Source organism: Herpailurus yagouaroundi, unplaced genomic scaffold (assembly GCF_014898765.1).
Source record: "Herpailurus yagouaroundi ecotype Mexico unplaced genomic scaffold, PumYag 28, whole genome shotgun sequence".
Classification (NCBI taxonomy): Eukaryota; Metazoa; Chordata; class Mammalia; order Carnivora; family Felidae; genus Herpailurus; species Herpailurus yagouaroundi.
In genome coordinates, this window is record NW_024412376.1 from 157,528,572 (window position 1) to 157,548,703 (window position 20,132).

Sequence of the window (20,132 nt, forward strand, 5' to 3'; positions counted from 1 at the left end):
CAAGCTTTATTATGCAAAGTAGGAATCAAGACATATTGACAGATGCCTAGTCTGATGGGGGGGCAGAGTCCGAGACCTTGGGACGCGAGTACCCTGCAGCCATAGGGTTCTTGATGAGAGACCCTGGAAAAGGACAAGGTCCTGGGGAAGCTGCAGGGTGTCAGAGAGCGAATGTTGACCAAAACAGAGCTATTTCCTTTACATGAGCTGTCCTCTAGCAATTACTTCCCAGTCCTTAACCACAATCTGATTTAAAAAATCTTTAAAAGTGGGGCGCCTGGGTGTCTCAGTCGGTTAAGCGTCTGACTTCGGCTCAGGTCATGATCTCCTAATAGTGATCTCACGATCTCACGGTTCATGAGTTTGAGCCCTGCATCAGGCTTTCTGCTGTCGGTGCAGAGCCCACTTTGGATCCTCTGTCCTCCTCTCTCTCTGCCCCTCCCCAGCGCGTGCTCTCTCTCTCAAAAATAAACATTTCAAAAAAGCTTTGAAAGAAATATGCTCTAGTACAATGTGTTATGTACAACACTAGGCAATCCCGTCTCATAATTACTCTTAACACAAGCCCATAGTTTTACCAACACAGTTCGCGCTCGTGTATTGCAATGAACGCCTTATCCTCCCCACAGCAATGTAAAATGCCGAGCACATTTGTTTAATAAAATAAACAGTAAATAAATCAGCACCCTCAACCCAAACGACATCGAGCACAAGGTTTATACTACTACAGGGAAATCTCCACCAGACACTATTAGCTTGTATGTTTCCCTTTCCTCGAGCAAACTCCTGCGGTGTATCAGAATGAAGGAAAGCCCTTCAATTTGAATTATGTAGGCACGGATGACAGATGTAGGCACTCGATGACAATTCCGTGTTTCCGGGTGAGGCTCCCGCAAGTGTCAGCCTCTTGCTCCTCTTGACTATGGATCTATAGCCACTAAGGAGCGTAACGGCCAAGTCAAAGGCTCTTTTCAGAACTAACCCTTCCCAAGCCAAGCCGATTCTGACGACTTTCGCTTTCTCTCCTCTGTTCAGCAGAAGCAACCCCCAGAGGAGACGGTTCATTGAGTAAGCCCCAGTCAGTAAACACCCCCAAACCTCATAGATGGACAGAGAGAGAACAGCTCAACACCAGCGCGAGCCAAAAGACTCATCTGTGGGAGAAGAAAAGCCTGAAGAAGTTCACTTCGATCCGGAGAGAGGGCTGTTTACTTACGTTGCTCGCAAGACCTTCCAACAGCTGGAGTCTTTGAATTCTAGTGCACGCAGATGTGGAGCTTTAACTCGAAATCCCCTTCCCTTTGGCAGCGAGGAGACTGATAGCTCTGCGGGGCTGCAGATTGATAAGTAATTTCCTGATTGGTTTCAAAAACGTTCTCCCGGGCTTCGAGCAGTGGCTGGGAGAGAGGGAGCACGCAAGCCCCATGACGTGCAATGACGCTGTGGCCTGCACAGACCTCCTGTTTGATCGAGCTCGAAAGAAGTATCTGTCGACCTCACCAGCAAAAATAAGTAGCCTCCTCTATCTGTTGGCTCCCTCCCTGAATCATATCTGGGAACCAGCATGAAGAATTTGGACCATATTTTGTCTCAATATTTGTGATTGCTTTCTTACCAGCCACTTCAGAGAACATTCTCAGAGACCGTGCCCTCCGGTCCCTTCATTTCACAGTGGAAGGAAATGAAACCCAGGGTTTACAAGCCTTGACCAGGAGTGCACGGGGTATGAGTGGGAGGACTGGACCCCAAGAGCCTCCTGACTGTCACACCAGAGCTCCATCCCCTATAGGGAGGCCGAGACAGACAAAGATTTGGCATCCGGCTCTTGATCTTTAGAAGGCGTGTCATGAATCTCAGTTCTCAGGGCTGCAAAGTGGGAGTCAGAATAACAGTTGTGTTTGTGTGGCCTCGCAGTATCGGGATCACTGAGGGAGAACTTCATCAAGGCGGAGACCAATTATATCCCACGATGGGATTTTGTCAGTAGGGCCCAATCTACATGCTTCTCTTGTCCCTTTCTGTTCTCATAGTCCATTCAGGGTTATTTTCTGTTCTGGAAGAAGCCATCCAACAAGCCATCTGACTTGTTGGGGCAGAGAATTTCCTTGGGTCAAGGAAGAAGACAGGACACGGAGAAAACTTTTGACCTTGGAAAACCAGGTCAAGATCAGATGCAAGGTAGAGCATGTTTGGACATTTGCCACAGAAAAGACACTGAGTCTGGAATCAGAAAATCAAGGCTTGGCTACTGCCTCTAACACTCATCAGCCAAGGGAACTTCACTGAAGCATTACAAACCACAATTTCCTCCCTGGAGACATAATCCCTGTCCTGCCGGGCTTGCCTCATTTTGCGGTGGGAAGATCAAATGCATTCTGCATGGAGGTCGTGCTTATCAACACTTGCAGGCTTTGAAATTGTGAGGAAGTATTTTCCAGCATCCGAATAGCATTTCACACAGAAAGCTCTGTTGATGGGATGATGCCACGTCCTCTATCCTGGGTTCTTGGACTTGTTTCCTTCTCCTTTTAAGGAGTATACTTTGCCTTTCTTTCCTTATTATGCCATCTCTTGGCGCTTGTATCCCCGGTCTGGCCACTACTGATCTTCTTTCTTTCTTAGAGTTTATGTGTCCTTCCATCTCTCATGCAACAGTAAGAATGAAAAGAAGGAGAAAATGTTTTCCTCAACCACACAGAAAACCATCTGTAGAGTTTTGACACATGTGAGGCTGTGTGCATCCTGGACACAGGATGTACTTGTACATCCAAGTATTCACGGCCAGACAGCAAATGGATCGAGACCAGCCTCACTGATGAAAATGCTCAAACCCCCAGTCCTGTTTAGTTATCCCATTCCCTTCCTTTGCCCTTTCATAAATTCATTCTTCGAATGTCATTGCAGTTAAGATTTGTACTCCATCATCTCTAAGAGCAGTTTTTGGGCCGCCATAACGAACTGCCATAGACAGGGAACTTAGGCAACAGAAATTAACTTTCTCATGGTTCTGGAGGCTGGAAGTCTGAGATGGGGTGTCAGCATGGTCAGGTTCTGGTGAGAGCCCTTTCCCTGGCTTGTGGACAGCTGCCTCTCACTGTATCCCCACATGATGGAGAGTGGGAGGGCTCTCCCTCCCTCCCTCCCTCTCTCCCTCTCTCCCTCTCTCCCTCTTCTTATAAGGCCACGGTCCATGTGGAGCAGGGGTCTGCCCCTATATCTTACTTAACCTTAATTACCTCCTAAAGACTCTTATCTGCAAATACAGTCTCATTACCCTATATGTCAGGGCTTCAACCTACGAACTTTGAAGGGACGCAGTTGAGTCCAGAGCAGACCTGGAGAAAGTGAGAACATTAAGCTAACATTACGGAGCACTCACTGGGTATAAGGCCCCACTTGTTTCTTTTCTCATTGAATCCTCGTAACAATTTTCAGAGGCTGGTAGTGACTTTTCCAAGGTCACAAATCTAGTAAGTGGCAGTGTCCACATGTAAATTGTGATGACCAGCACCATGTTCTTTTCATGACACAATCTGCCTCCATCCCCTCTTTTCTCCTGGGCTCTGAGCCATGAAGCTCTATGTTTCTTTCCTGCTAACACTGAGCTCAGCTGCCTCACGTCAGGGAGGTGTTACCCGGTGAGAAGGGGAGGGGGTGAAGGGGAACTCTGTGGTTTTCTTTAGGGACTCCCCACTGAATTTAGGCTGACAGCTGTCGGGAGTCTGCCCAGAACGTTCTTTTTCTCTTCCTGCTTTCCTCCCAGACTCCTCTGTGTTGATAAATCCTTCTCATCAGTTTGAGCTCAACTGGTGTCCTTACCTCAGGGAAGCTTTCTTTGACTTGCCCTGTACCTGCTCTAGCTCTCCCTTATACTCTCCTATCCTTCCCCTTCATTATTGTTTCCTTTTTGTACACCCTTACAAATGTTACTTCATAGCTATAGTAGTTGAGGAGTTGTATATATTTTTTTTTTCATCGTTTATTTATTTTTGGGACAGAGAGAGACAGAGCATGAACTGGGGAGGGGCAGAGAGAGAGGGAGACACAGAATCGGAAACAGGCTCCAGGCTCTGAGCCATCAGCCCAGAGCCTGACGCGGGGCTCGAACTCACGGACCGCGAGATCGTGACCTGGTTGAAGTCGGACGCTTAACCGACTGCGCCACCCAGGCGCCCCGAGGAGTTGTATATTTTTAAGATAACTGCATAATGCTTGTCTTCCTCACTGGTTTGTAGGTTTCACTGTGGGCAGGGATGTCTGGTTCACTGAAATATCTCCAACCATTAGACCACTAATGTTAAGCCCTCTGTTATCACCAAATTCATTTTTCTCCTTGCTGTTTTGCACAAGGAAACTAGATTTGGCTCATCAAGAGTGAGGTTCTTGGAATAAGAAACAATAGCTGAACGGGTGGCTCATCAAGAGTGAGGTTCTTGGAATAAGAAACAATAGCTGAACGCCTGGGTGGCTCAGTCGGTTAAGCGTCCGACTTTGGCTCAGGTCATGATCTCACGGTTCATGAGTTCAAGTCCCGCGTCGGGCTCTGTGCTGATGGCTCAGAGCCTGGAGCCTGTTTCGGATTCTGTGTCTCCCTCTCTCTCTGATCCTCCCCCGTTCATGCTCTGTCTCTCTCTGTCTCAAAAATAAATAAACGTTAAAAAAATTAAAAAAAAAAAAAAGAAACAATAGCTGAGGAACGGACCTTGGGTCACACCTGCCAGCCTTCTGGTCAACCCTCGGATTCCTGTAAGGGCAGCACAGCCTGGCCCTCTGCACGGTGGGGGCTGCCTATTCATACTGCTCTAGCCTCGGTCTCTTTCAAGAAAGAGACGAAAGAGAGATCCCGATGCAACAAGGCATGAGGCGGTATAGGACTTGCCAAGCAGGAATTTGTACCAGGAAAGACATTCTCAGCAATAGAAGCCACATGTGCAAAGATATGGAAAGACAACGTGCTATGTTAGAGAATTACAAAGAAGACGCTTTTGTCAGTGTGTTGCAAGGAAATGTGATAACATTAGTGAAAGTTCCAGATAGGTATTAAGTGTTTTCATTATTATCTGTTTCTCATCTGTGTTTGGTGGGCCAATGACAGAGTCCATGTGAAATTGTTTTATAAACTGTAAAAATGTTATAAAAATTTGCTTATTAGAAATTCTTTTGGATGAAGATAGCTTGGCAGAGAGACCGAGAAACTATGCTGGGAAATGAAATTATTTATGAATTTTCTTCATTCACAAACTGAAAAATTTGACTAATTTCCTTCTTCAAATCCCCTTTTCAAAGACTAGATTATAAATTTCTAGTATTTATTAAACGTCCGTGAGCTGGGATACAGATTTTTAACTCAGCATTATCCCTGGATCTTTCTACTCTCTCTTATATTTCAGGGACTCGACACCTGAAACTAAATTTCCTCAAAACTTTTCCAGTTTCCCTGCTTAGAACCAGCCAATGAGGGCACCACAGGGATGTCAAAGGCAGAAATGAATGAGGGGACACCCTTTGGTGGCAGTTGCAGTCAGAGTGAGGACACTCAAATGATGCAAAGTTTGTAGGAGCTTCTGAGTGAGATCCTGGAATCACATAGTCTAATGTGGTTTTCCAGCAACCCTGCACTTCTGAGTTTCCAGAAAAACATCATGGTCTCTTCTCCAAATATTGGTTCCGCAGCCTTTTTTTTTTAAATTTAGAAATAATGGCATACTCTTAGGAGGTTGCAAAAAAAAAGTTGCATAAAAACCAAATAAAACAAAAACTAGCCCCCCTCAATAATGACATCTTTTATCACTGTAATATATCAAAACTAGAAGTTGGCATCAGTACAACACTATTAAGTAGATTGTAGAACATATTCAGATTTCACTAGTTTTGCATGGTTCATTTGTATGTTGTAAAGTTCAGTGAAATTTAATTTTATGTGTAGATTCTCTACAGTTCTTTTGATGGTTGTTTAAGGCTTTGATTTCTCATGTTCAATCCTTACCTAGAGTGATTTTTATTTTTCTGATTCCTGACTGATATGAATGCTAATCTTCTGGTGTCATTACACACTTGAAGCCTTATAGTCAAGCTTTGATTCTTACATTCCATTATGTTCATTCATTTATTCAATTAACATATGACTCAGTGATTTTTTTTTCCGTATGCTCTTTTACCCATTGTCTTTGTCCATGGCATTGTCACAATACATTCAAATTATTGCAACATATTTTTAGCTATTTCTTGGGCTTTAGTTGCTACATTCTCAAGATCATCCTTACCATAGTGTATCCAAGAATGCAATACTAGTTTAATCATTCCTAAATAGTGGTAAAATAATTTATATGTGATAAGACAAGAAACAAAAAATAAGAGGTACAGGAATTGGATTAGAAGAAGCAAATGTATCATTATTGAAAGATACCACAGTTGCATACCCAAACAATGCATGCAAATTTTAAAAGCCTACTAGAAAGAATAAACATTCAATATGGTTGCCAGACAAAAAATAAACACATGAAAAATAACCTAAACACTAAAAATAATCAGAGGCTAGAATGTTAAAAAAAAATCAGCTAAAATCCTTTGTTAACAGCAAAATGATGTTGGTTTTTCTTCAGAGGAAGGGCATCCTATCCTCTCCCTAACTCTGGGCTTTTTTTCTCACTTGGGCCCTTAATAGGCTCAACTTGTGTGGACAGATTCACAAAATCTTGTTTTCCCTTCTTGATTATTCAAGCCACAAGTGATAAAAACCTGGTCTGGGGGAAACCAGTTTAGAAACAAAGATGATGATGTGTCCTTTGTCCCTTCCTAGCTATGACACATTTCCTCCCAAAAGTGTCTCTTCTGCACTACAGGACTATGCAAATCTCTCTCTTCACTAATGGACTAAGAAAAGAATCTTAGCTAACATTTGTTATGTGCTAACATTGTTCCTCAATTTTTACAACCAACAAATCCTTACAACTATATGAATAGAAAATTGAAATTAATCCCAAATTTCAAGGCTACCAGAAGGTAGAACCAAGCTGAGAACCAGGTGGTGAGTCTCCCAGGCTTTACTCAATGCATCCATAGTATAGTGCTTTTCTTCTGAGTGACAATACTATTCTTCCCACAAAGGGTATTCATGAGCCTTAATAAGCTGCATTGGCTGCATTGGGTGCATTGGCTTAGTCTATCTAATTAAAAAGTAAATTTGCAGCAAGATGTTGGGTAAATAAATGGCACAGGTGGTACCATGCAATGACAAAAATTATGACAATAATGTGAGTACTAATATGTGAAAAACCCACATTTCGTGGAAGTCCTAAGTCAATGACCTTGACTTGTGGGTGGAACCTTGCTATAAGGGAGCATTTGGATTTGTCTCCAAAGTGTAGTTATTTCTTTAGAACTGCAGCACTTCAATAAGGGCAACAAAATTCTCATCATTCTCTGAAGTATAATTCAGAAGACTGTTTTCCCCACGGATAGCTCTCCTTTGAAGATGAGAAATTGCTTTCTTTCCAATTTTATTCTAAGATTTTGATTGAAAACACTCAAATGCAAGCCTGGCTTCAAAGCATAGTTTGTAACCAGGAAGGATTTCCTGGTTTACATTGCTTAATTAATGATAATATTGATTCAAAGGAAGAAAGAGCTCCCAAATCTTAGCAATTTCCATTGGTAGTAGATGTAACCTCTATGTAAACACTTAAACCAAAATGTCCCTTGAAGGAACTCAATCTCAAATTCTTCCAGTCTCCCAATTCCTCATTTCACAACCATCACTGTCTTTTCTGCTCCCCATCCTAATTATTTCATTTTTCATGCTCAACATCGTGACTGTGCTTTCTCAGCAAACTCCTAGTAATCACCCATATGTTGCTCGTCTTAATCAGCAATGATCTTTCCACTTATTTGGGGCATTATCTGGGATAAATGAATGTACGGTGGCCAGTTTATCTCAGTCAAACAACGCATAAGAGCTCCTTTGAAGATTTGAAACATAATCTAAGCCATATGCAATTTGAAAGGTCAACATGTCACCAGAAAAGAAAGTAAAAGAGAAAGAGGAAAATAAGAGAGGGAAGAAAGGAAGGTCAGTAGGAAGGCAAGAAGGAAGGAAAGAAAGGCGGAGGGGGTGGGTGGGGGGTAGAAAAAAAGGGAGAAAGAAAGACACAATGAAAGGAAAACAAAGAAGGCAGAGGGGGAAGAAAAGCAAAGGGGCAGATCCTACAACTCTAGATCAAACAGGCATGATAAGCATTTTTCCCATAAGACCAGCTGCTGTTTTGGATGTACCATACTACATCATTCTTCTACAGATGCAGCACCTTATAAGCTCACTTACTAAGAGTTCAAATGCAGCTAACATTTACACTTACGAGTGCCATGTTTGGACAGGGTGACCAGCTATCTTGGTTTGCCTGGGACTTAGGGGGTTCCCCAGATGTGGGACTTTCAGTGTAAAACCCGATAGTCCAGACAAACTAAGATGGTTTGCTTGGGGCTGAGGAGTTTTCCAGGGCATGAGGCTTACAGTGTTAAACCAGAAAAGTCCTGGGCAAATTGAAAAAAGTTGGTCACTGTGTCTTTGGGTGAAACCTTATCTTTGGGTAAATATTACCTCTCATGTCCTTTGGATATTGTGTAGAAAATGCTTTAGCTAATTTCGGTGCATCTGTTAAGTGTTGCACACAATGTAATGGATATCTCTTTTTCCCTGCCTACCTGGTGCCCCAATATTCTTTGGTTAACTCCTTCCTTATCTTATGTGGTTCTAATTGGGCTAGCACTACCTCCCTTGGAGTGAAAAAGTTAACTAGGCTGGGTCAAGCATGGCAAGCCACCTGAAACATCTGAAAACAATGACTGGTAGAGGTGAGAGTGTAACTGAAGAGAGACAGCCCTTGGGAGAGAGAAGTCCCTTTTGCTTCTCCTAAAGACTATCATTGGCGATCCTGTCCACCGTGTATAACAAAGTCAACAGACACAGAAGAAAGTGGGATGGGAGAGAAAGAAGGAGAGAGGAAGAGAAGGAGAGAGAAGGAAAGAGAGAAGAAGAGGGAGAGAGGGAGAGAGAGGGAGAGAAGGTGGGGAGAGAGAGAGAGAGAGAGAGAGAGAGAGAGAGAAGGGGATCCAAAGCATCATCTGAACCCCTGGATTGTGCCATGCATGAAACCAACCCTGTTTCTAAACTGACCAAATACATAAGCTAATGTATTCCCTTTTTTCTTAAGCTGTCTTGAGTAGGGTGTCTGTCACATGAAACAAAGGCGTTGTGACTAGCAGACATATATGGGCTTGGTCTTCTTTTCTGAACTCAGTCCCGCGAGACAGTAGAACCGTGTGAAACTGCTAACATTCCACTTCTGTTGACTGCAAATATGGCGGGATCACTTGGTTCAACTAAGTATTATTTCCCCCATTTTACAGATGAGGAAAAAAAAAACACCTCAGTGGTGATAAGTAGTGTGCCTAATGTTGTACATTTATTAGATAAGAGACCTGGAAATCAGATCCAGGTCGGTTTGATTCCAAGGTACACAAATACATTTCCAGTTCTTCATGCTTCTTGAAAAATAAAAAGCAATCTCTTGAGAGCTATCCTTTGCTATTTGACAAATGCCTTGAAAAGTACTAAATTGTGACTCACACCCTACGTATGAACTTATATATGGTGCCAAACACCTGCTTATTGCTCCCCAAATCCCTGTGTCACTGGCTGTTTCATGAAAAGAAGTCAAATACACGAGAATGCCAAACGAGATGGAAAACCCCATTGTACCCTGGTGTGTATTTACATTTTAGCAGGGATAAAGCTCCAGGCGATCATATGTCAGATTTCTAAATTTACTCCAGCTTTGGTTTTCACTGACAATCAAGAGATGCAATTTTTGCCTCTACGAAAGAGAAATCCTTTACTCGTTCTACTCTGTACAGAGAGATTGTTTAATTTGTTTCCCATAACTCAAACCTAACACCCTGAAAACGCGGCTGTGTCAGCGAGATAAGCATTCAGAGTGTTTTCTTAATCTCTGGCATCTCATGTGCTTGCCCAGTGATGCAGCAGAATGGTGCTTGCCCAGAAAACATTTCTTTTCCCCGTTGATAATCTATATATGCTCTAAAAACCTCAGTATGATTTGGGGAAGTTTGTGTGTCATTTTTTTTTTAGCCTTTATTATGTGTGAAATTATTATAATTCAAGACTGCCCATTGATTGTAATGAATGCTAGAAAAACAATGTGTCTTCTTACTGTGTGGATACTATTTTGTAGTAAATCCCATTGGTATTATCTACTGATCATTTCTTTTCCACGAATTCCCTTCCCCCTGTAGAGGAATCTAATAATCAGTTATTGCAGCTATAATACTACTCCCAAATCTCAGTGGTTTGTAACAACAAAAAACATTGATTTTTTTTTCTCGCTCATGGCAGGTTATGAAACACGCCCAAGACCATGCAACTGGTAATTGATGAAGCCTAGATTCATTCGTTCAATGGATATCACCAAGTCCCTACACGAAGAGACTGATAAGGCACCAAGCCAAAGACTGTTTATGCCTTAGCTGATGAAATGAAAAGTAAAAACAGTGTCATCACAGTTCTGGAGAGTCAATCACTTGATCTTAGCCAAAAGGCCGAGAAGCGATCTGGAGAGTCAATCAAAAAGAGAGAACATATCAAGTAGGAAAGATTTGACGTGATCTAATAGAGTCAGCAATGCTATGTTTGCCAAAGGTTGGGGTATATGGGTGCACAGGCCAGAATGGTAGCCATAGTTAGATCATAATAAGATTAATTAGACAATGCAAATATAAAGGCATTCCAAGTGAAAGCTGGCACTGCATCTCTAATTTCAACGGAGAGAGAGGACAGAGAGAAGTGAAACATTTGAAACCATTTTTGAGTGTCTACTCAGTGCCAGGCATTGTTGCATGAGAAAAATTCACATAGCAATCTTCTGAGAACAGTGCCTCTCATTTCACACTTTATATCTCTGTGGATATCATTTTCTGTATGTCTAAGGCAAGGATAGTGTTATTTGTTTTTAAAAAAAATTTTAATGTTTATTCATTTTTGAGAAAGAGAGAGAGAGAGAGAGAGAGCAAGTGGGGGAGGGGCAGAGAGAGAGGGAGACACAGAACCTGAAGCAGGCTCCAGCGATGTGGGGCTGGAATCCACGAACCATGAGGTCATGATGTGAGTCGAAGTTGGATGCTTAACCAACTGAGCCATCCAGGTACCCCAAGGATAGTGTTCTTTCTTTCTTTCTTTCTTTTTAAATTTTTTTTAATGTTTCTTTATTTTTGAGAGACAGATAGAGAGTGTGAGCAGGGGAAGGGCAGAGAGAGGGAGGCACAGAATCCAAAGCAGGCTCCAGGCTCTGAGCTGTCAGCACAGAGCCTGAAATGGGGCTCGAACTCACGAACTGTGAGATCATGACCTGATCTGAGGTCGGACGCTTAACCGGCTGAGCCACCCAAGCTCGCCTAGGGTAATTTCTTTCTTAGCTTTGTCTTAGTTTGTGCCTGACACACTGCAGGCCCTCAGTGAATGGTAGTTGTCTTGAAAGTCTCTGTTAGTTACTTCCCAATGTCTATACTAACAGATTTCTTGTTTGAGGAGGCAATATGACCACGTAATGCCCCCCTTCCCAGACTCTCTGTGGCTAGGGAAGGCCATGTGGCACCCCCAGTCAGGGCCAGAATATGTGAGCAGAGATTGATGAAAGAGGTTGCTGGGAAAGCCTCTTGAAGGAAAAAGACAGCTGGTGTCACCTGTTCAGTTCTTGTTCTTTGTATTTTGCCATTCACCAAGAATGCAGTCATGACATTAATATAGACATCTTGTGATCATGGCAAACACAGTCACATATCAGAACATAAGAGGAGAAAGGAACCTGGGTCTGATGACATTGAAGCCATCATATGAACCCTTGACTGTGTAGCTCCAAACTAACTTCATTGTAGATGAGAGACATAACCCCCGTTGGGCCGGATCACAGAAGCTGGGTTTCTGTTGCATGAGGTCAAGCACATTCCCTAACTGATACAGCTCTACACCACATTTCCATCATCTTCTCAATCTGAAATACTTTCAGATTTGTGTATAATGCCTCATTGTTGCAAAAGATTTGGCTTCTTTCTGAACAAACTTTCTGGAATCGTTCATTTTTTCTTTCTAGATGAGGCATTGTTTGGCCACAGTATAACACAATGCTGCCCGAAAGAAAACACCAATTAAACATGTCTTTTTGTTTTTTTAAACCAACCATCTGGCACACAGCCATGATAGCCTGCAGAAACAACTCCGACCTAGCCACGAGACTGCCCAGTTCGAGCTTGCCAAGCCGTAGCAACATCAGAGAAAACAGAAAAATCAAAAGCGCCACCTAAATAAAGGACATCCAGTGGAAGAGATACAGCACAGAATTAATGAGGTTTTCACTCTTGAATCCTGTAACTCTAGCAGTGGAGTTTGGTAGGAAAAAAGTGCAGAATGGTAGGGCAGAGAATCCAGGTTCAAATCCTTATGGAGTCGTTGATCAGTTGCATAATTTGGGGCAAGTCTTTCCGTTTGTTGAAGCTTTCATTCCCCAGCATGCAGAATTATGACAACAGCAGCGGCAGCAATAGCAACAACAGTAGTAATACAACCTACTTAGAGAGTTGATAGGAGGAGTAAGTAAGGTGACATACGCATAGGACCTGTAAACATCAAAATGTCACACAGGCTTTCATCGCTATTGAGAGGTGAAAAGATATGGCAAGTGTGGAAACGGAGATGCCGAGGGATATATGGACTGTAAACGGTCTCTTGAAGGTTAGCGGTGAAGGTCTTTTATGGGTGTGATTAAGTGTTTCTTGCACACGTCAGTACCAATCATTAATGGCGGAGGGAAAATGAGGGAAGAAACTAGCATTTTGGAGAACTAATTATGATCCTTCGGTGTCTTACACACATGACCTTTAATTCACTGGAGACGTGCGTGAATGTCCCTCCACAAATCCTCTGAGGACAGAGCTTTTACGTTTTTGTAAGTGAGTTGCCCGGATGCAAAACTGGTGGGATGGTATGACCTGGGCACTGAGATCAGGAATGTGGACTCAGGTAGTGCACGTGTGGGCCCAGGGCCAGGCTTCAGGGAGGGGTCTGGGATCTGAAGTTTGCTTGGTGGTCACTCACAGAGGAAAAGATGGGAGTCTTCCTAATCCGAGGTTCAGGAGACTTAGCCCTATTTGTCAAGACGGGAAGAAGAGAAAGGAATTTTCTAGCCACTGAAGACGTCACTCAGCTTCTCATACACACACCTGTTAGGGGACAGTGAGTGCAAACGTTTTGCTGTATGGCCTGCACTGTGCTAAACATGCCCGATTATAAACTCACTCGTCTTCACAACAAGCCTACAGGGTAGGTACCGTGGTTATCCCCACTTTGCAGACGAGTAAATTTAGGAATACAGTGGTTAAATGACTCGCTCAAAGTCACCCAGTTGGATTGGAATTGAGACAGCCCTGTCCTGGAGCCCTAGGTTGCGATGATGCTGTTTCACCCGTCGAGGGGGAGAAATAAGGCAGAACATATGTCAAACAGCTGGGCTGTAAATCTTGAAGGCTCAGCTCCTCAAGAAACTCAAAAGAGTTCATGTGTTTTTTCATGAAAGAAACTCTGACCAACCGCTCTCTTCATTTTTTCAGTGAATTAAAATGGAGCCACCTACTCATATGTAGCTGTGTCTCTCCTCATTCTAGTGCGAGATTTACGGATTTGGGAAGACATCTGGAATTTATTTATGCCATTTGGATTTTGAAACTCAATATTAAATTCTTATAATGAAACAGACAAAGAAGTCAAAGTAGACCATATTAGTGAAATCTGACTACATAGGGCATATGTTTGCAAACTGGGCTTTAATGTCTGGCTAAAATATTGCTCCAAATACCCTGGATCATTCTTCTCAGAAGGTAAAAACACATTTCTGGAATCATTTTGACTTTCTGTCTATATGACAATGGAAAGAACTAGATTTCATGGCTTTTTCTCTCCCTCAGATAAGGTCATAAACAGTCTAAGTGTTTGCCTATGCTGACATTAAATATGGCGCAGAGATAGTTAGAAAAATATCACCTTGACTTGTCCCAGTTTTTCATTTGGATCGTGGGGAGACACCATGGGTCCCAGAGGCAGGCAGCCTGGACTGGTTTTGCCATTCATGAGTAGTATAATTTTGGACAATCTCCCCAAACCAGTTTTGAAACCTAGAGGATGTCTCAAACGGAAGGTGTAAGGTGGAAAAGTGTCTTAACAAATCGGGTGAATTTTAGATGGTTCATATTGGCCAAAGTGGAATATGTTGTGTGTGCGGCTTGTTAGGGGATGAACCCCAAGAGTTAAGATCATAAAAGGCCCCATGTCGCAAGCCAGGGTGGTCGGACTTTTTCCTGAAAGCAATAGGGAACCCCAGAGTTGTTTTAATTTTAATCTTTTTATACACTAATCAGAGCTGCTTTCCTTTATTATGAATGTCATAGCTTATTGTAGAAAAAATAGATAAGGAAGGAGGGAAACACTTGAAATTAAACCTTCAAGAGCCTGTGTTAACCTCTAGGGAGTGTTTTTCTTTACCCCTGGGAATGTAGATGAATGCTTTAATAAAAATGTAATCAAACCGTGCCCACTCTTTTATAATCTTCTTTACTATTACGATTATATAAATACCTGTGTGAGTCTATGTAGATTTGCTCAGTGTCTCCTTCATGGCTAAGTAGTATTTAGTGGCTATATGGATGTACCCTAATTTCTTTAATGTTGTTTTATTCTTGGGTGTTTAGATTGTTTCCACATGGTGGGATTGTAAATCACCTGTAATAAACATCCTCATGAGTAAATCTCAGTATTTCCTTAGAATGAATTTTAAGACATAGAAGGATATGCTTATTTTAAGGAATTCGGTATACATTGCCAAATTACCCCCCAGTAAGGTTGTTTAAGTTAACTGTCCTTTAGGCAGAATTCGAGGCTACTCATTTTATTCTAGCGCCTAAGTAAGTGCGTGATAGCAGTTTATTGCTGACAGATTAGAGCATGTTGCAAGAAAATCGCAAAGACAGCGGAAATGAGGAAATTATGAAGGATGAGGGTGTCTAACATGGGAAATCGCTGTCTTGGAAGACGGAACTGGTAGAGTCTTCAAATATTTGAGAGACCACTGCGTGGAAGGAGGGCTGGCCTTATTCTGAGCAGTTCCCAATGACAGAACTAGGATCAATTCAGAAAAATTCCAGAAAGAGAGTCTGATTCAATAGGAAGAAGATTTTCTATCATTTAATGCTAAAATGTGCAAGAGGCTGTTGTAGTATCTTGGAAAGCTGTCTCAGGCATAATTCCATTTTGGGCCTCTGCCCTTTCTAGAAAAAAAAAAAATCCGACTTCACAATGAAACTTTTGTTTTTGTTTTTGGACAACCATCGTGTCCTCTGGGCTACATTCTTGTGGGTCTTAGATATACACTGAGTTGGTAGGAATTGACCAGAGATCTGATAGGCTAACTTGAAGTGTAAATGTTACGTCTCGTATGTAAGTGTGTGAATGGAGTTTTAGATACGGTCTCAGGCTTTGTGTTGGTAAATTCGCCTACTTGCTGAAATTTATTGGTGACTGCAAATCAATACTCAACGATGCTTTCATGGTCATTTGCAGATATGCACAGAGCAGCAAAGATTTGAGTGCCTTGGTGGGCGTGTTTCCAGCTGGGGTCAAACAAGGCGATGTATTACCTTCCTCTTTTAGTCCCTCATGCTATAAACAAGTATCCTTTCAGCTGTCTGTCTAGTGCCACATTTTGGACACTTTTAGGTTTTTCTGTTTTGTTTTGTTTTGTTTTGTTTTGTTTGGTGGTGATTTTGCTGTTCAAATGGGCCCCAAACATAAAAGTTCCTTCTCACGTTCCTAAGCACAAGAGGGCTCTGAGATGCCTTATGGAGAAAGTAAGATAAGCTTCATTCAGTCATGAGTTACGGCGCTGCTGGCCATGGGTTCAACATTAATGAACCAACAATACGCATTAAATAAAGTGCCTTTAAACAGAAACACATGTAAAACAAAGTTGTATATTGATCTACTGGTGAAAACACTGTGACTAGAAGCTGGCAAGACCCTACCCCTGTGTTTTCCCCAGGAGCAGGGGTTCAGGACTTGCTAATTCAGTCTTTGGAATGACTTTGCATAGAACATAACTACTGCAAATTGCAATAATTGACTGTATGTGTTTTATTTTGACTTTTTTAAAAAGTTTATATTTATTTTGAGAGACACAGAGACAGCGTGAATGAGGGAGGGGCAGAGAGAGGGAGAGAGAGAGAATCCCAAGCAGGCTCTGCACTGACCATGAAAAGCCCAATGTGGGGCTTGAACCCACAAACCATAAGGTCATGACCTGAACTGAAACCAAGAGTTGGATGCTTAACTGACTGAGCCATCCAGGCACCCCTCGACTGTATGTGTTTTAAAAGACTGATGGATTATTTTTTTAAGTGTTTCTTTATTTATTTTGGGGGCGGGCAAGAGGCAGAGAGAGAGGGACAGAGGATCCTAAGCAGGCTCTGGGCTGACAGCAGCGAGAGCCCAATGCGGGGCTTGAACTCATGAACTGGGAGATCATGACCTGAGCCTAAGTAAGACGCTCAACCGACTAAGCCACCCAGGCTCCCCAATCTGCTGTTTTGTCTGGGGTTTAACTGATGATGTGAATCAGCTGCTATTATTTCAAAATCAGAAAGTAAATCGAGTGGTCCCCAGAGCTGCCTTCTTTGGGTGGGGCAGTAGATTCTAGTTTCTCAGGTATTCACAGGGTTGCAACATTCATTCGATCTGCCTGGCCCCACAGGTATTTATTTAGGACCCGGCTCACTGCTGTGTTAGCTCCTTCCTTCTGCTATGATGCCGTCACTTACATTCCTTAATCTCATCCTCATGTGTTTATTGCTATTCTGCAGCTGAATGAATTTGCCCAAGGTCTTCTGACAAAGCGGACTTAGATATTCAATCCTAGCTTTCCAGCCCCTTTCCCCACTCAGTCTTCCTGAATTTTTACAACCTGTAAACAGCACGGACCCATCACCTGTCCCAAAGCGAGGCCTCGCCTGGATATTCCTAATGCATCAGTCTCTGGACGTTGCTCTGACAAAAGCAAGAATCTAGCGGTGTTGTGCCTGCATACGTGAGCTGGGGTGGAGTGAGGAAGCAGTGTCTCTCTGGGACACGGTCCTCTAAGTATTAACAAAGTTCAAGTGAGCTCTTCGCATTCTGACGTTTTTGCTTTGGGGCCCGTACTTTAAATTTGGGTCCTTGAGCGTTGGGAAAAATTCTTTAGGAGACAACAACATTTCCCCCCCCCAAATTCTTTAGGAGACAAGCTTATCTTGTCTTCCTGCTTTCTAAGGTCAACATGAGTGTATGGGGCCTCCTCCATTAGCGGGTGGGGCTGGAAGAGTTCCTGGAATTCCTGCACTGTCAGGACGACATGGCCATATCAAAGGCCACAGGGTTGAGCCCATTCGACAGGAGTCCATAAGGATGTCTTCTTCCAGAATAGGACACGGCAGAACCCAAACGCCATGCAGAGCCTTGGCCTTGAGAGTGTCATGGAATCCTTCTGAGGAAAGTTCTCCCTCTGGCCTCTCCACTTTCCGTCCCTCTTCACACCAGGGCCAGGCTAATCCTAAAATTCTGCATCCCACATGCCCCCCTCACTCAAAAGCCTCCGATGGGTTCCCCAGTTCGTTGAGAACAAAGTCAGCATTAACTCTCCTGTATTGAGTTTTTCCTGGTTTAACCCCATCCAAATCTTATCCAACTTTTATCTCACTACTTTCCTTCCAGAACATTTTTTCTCTGATCTGTGTAGGGCTCCTTGGCCTTCCCCATGGATTCCATATGCAAGCCTTTTCTGCCGTTTTTCCACTGGACACGTGGGTCCCATCATTCCTTCAAGACCCTGTCCAGCCTCCTCTCCTTTGCAGTTTGGGACTTCTGAGCCTCATTTTCCCCAGTTGGAAGGTGGGTTTTGATGAGGGTTAAGTGCACACAACCAGCCTTCCACAAAACAGCTGTGGAGGAGGAGGGGCTCATGGTGCTTCTTCAAGGAGATCCACAAATACTGGGATGTACCTCGACTGAAGCTTTGGACACACAAAACATGAGCTTCTGATTTCCAAGGATTAGAATTGATACAGGACCTATAGATTCATTATATAATATGTGTGTGTATTCACTCTCTCTCTCTCTACACACACACACACACACACACACACACACACACACACACACATATATATATAAAGTCACCATATATATATATATATCCCATATATATCCACTATATATATATATATATATATATACATATGAATCTTAGAAGATGAATATATATATATACACATATATATTCATCTTCTAAGATTCATACATTTGCTGGTTCAAACACATTTTGGACAAATAGTAGTTTCATTCTGGAGCTCATAACTCAGCTTCTTTTTCTTCTTGTTAAATGGGAATAATACTAACTGAGGGGGTGACCGGGAAGACTGAATGAGATCATGCTTGTCTAACAGTTAGGACATAGGGCACATATCAGACACACAGCGGGCGCTCAGCCAATGACCATCTTTCCCGTATTCTGATGACTTCTATAATCAGTTAGGGATATCAGAGACAGGACTGTTGTTCTCAATCATCACAAAATCCCTAAACTGGTTCGGTCTGAGACACAAGCTCTATTTGAGGTGTTTTGTGTTTTATGGGTATATCGCACGGCTTCTCCCAAATTTTTCTTAGACTCACTTTTGAAGAAAATCTGAAAATGAGAGCCGAAAGAAAAATGCCCAGCCAGTTCTCCCTTTTATGGGCATGTTGGCAGTTTTTCTGTCCAAACCAAACAGTCTCTGTTATGGTCTTACCCAACTTGATTCGCAAAGAATCCAAAACTTGTCCTGGAGTGAACTTGCTGGCCAGTTTCTCTTAAAATACGGTTATATTAAAACATTTTTTAAAAAGGCAACACAAAATGTCACTGGCTCTTTCATGCAGACACTGCATCAGCAGTTTCCAGGCTTTTTGATTGGAAGGGCAAGCAATGTCTTGCTCAAATCTCCATCGGGGCGCAAGGGATAGCTAATAATAATATGTACAGATGCTGGCCCAAGTGGAAATCATCTCTTTGACACAGATCACGCGGCTATTTGGAGCTAATACTATATATGTTATTAGATTTCATTCTCCTCTAAGCTAATATTCCGGAAATCAAAGCAGCCCTCTGGACCACATACACCTGGACGTACTGAAGGAAAGTACTGCTTGCAAATAAACACTAGTCAGTTTTCAGGGGTAATCGAGGGATGCGGAGATTTAGTTTCTGCAAGCGAAGGCAGCCAAGTGAGCCGACATGTGTCGCATGCTCCGGCAGGCAGAGGCCAGCAAGCACTGCACGTCCAGGGAATTAGGCAGATGGCAGAGAGGAGCAGTGTTGAGCGTGGCCGTTTTTGTCTGAATGCCACTGCACCTGAGCTCAAGATGCTGCATTTGCAGATCAGTGTCAGTTGTGGGCGATCCCCGTTCTGGCTGCTCCCCCACTGCCTCCCTGGGCACCCACGTCAATGATGCCACTGACCTCGTGCCCGCCCCTCTCTTGCCCAGGCCCTCCGCAACCTATCGAGTAGGTGCTGCAGCCTCTGGTACATTTTTCACTCTTAAAAAATTCTTTTCTTTCAGAGGCCCCGGTGCCGGGACGTTACATTTCATGTCGTCGTTGCCATTGTGTGGATTTCGATGGAAGCACGCAGCTAGCTCTCCAAGGATTGAACCTGTGTTTTATCCGGTGGTGCCACGGCAGGGCGAGAAGACCCAGGGGACTTGGGGGGGGGTCCTACAGATCCAGGTTTGAAGCCTGGTTTTGCCACCCACCGACTCTGGGCAAACCACCGACCCCCTCTGGATCTCATTTCCTCACCTGAGGCATTTCCTCATCGGTAAAATGGCAGCACTCTATAGGGTTGTGAGGCTTCAGGGAGGCTGTGAGCCTCCAGTGACATGTTTGACCCACAGCGGGAAATGTAACAAGTGACAGTTAAAACAAAACAAGTCGTGAGGTGTAAAGCGG

The 20,132-nt window shown here is 43.1% G+C and overlaps 1 protein-coding gene across 3 annotated transcripts in view; it reads right to left on the reverse strand.

Annotated features, from left to right (window-relative positions):
* C1QTNF7 (C1q and TNF related 7) overlaps positions 1-20,132 on the reverse strand; it is a 104,387-nt gene that overhangs the window by 69,711 nt on the left and 14,544 nt on the right. The window contains exon 1 of one of the 3 annotated variants that reach the window (XM_040487706.1): positions 1,217-2,977. The exons of the other annotated variants lie outside the window; for them this stretch is intronic. The gene's annotated coding sequence lies outside the window, so the exon portion shown is untranslated. Of the gene's footprint in view, positions 1-1,216; positions 2,978-20,132 lie in introns of those variants that run through there. 3 annotated transcript variants of the gene reach the window in all.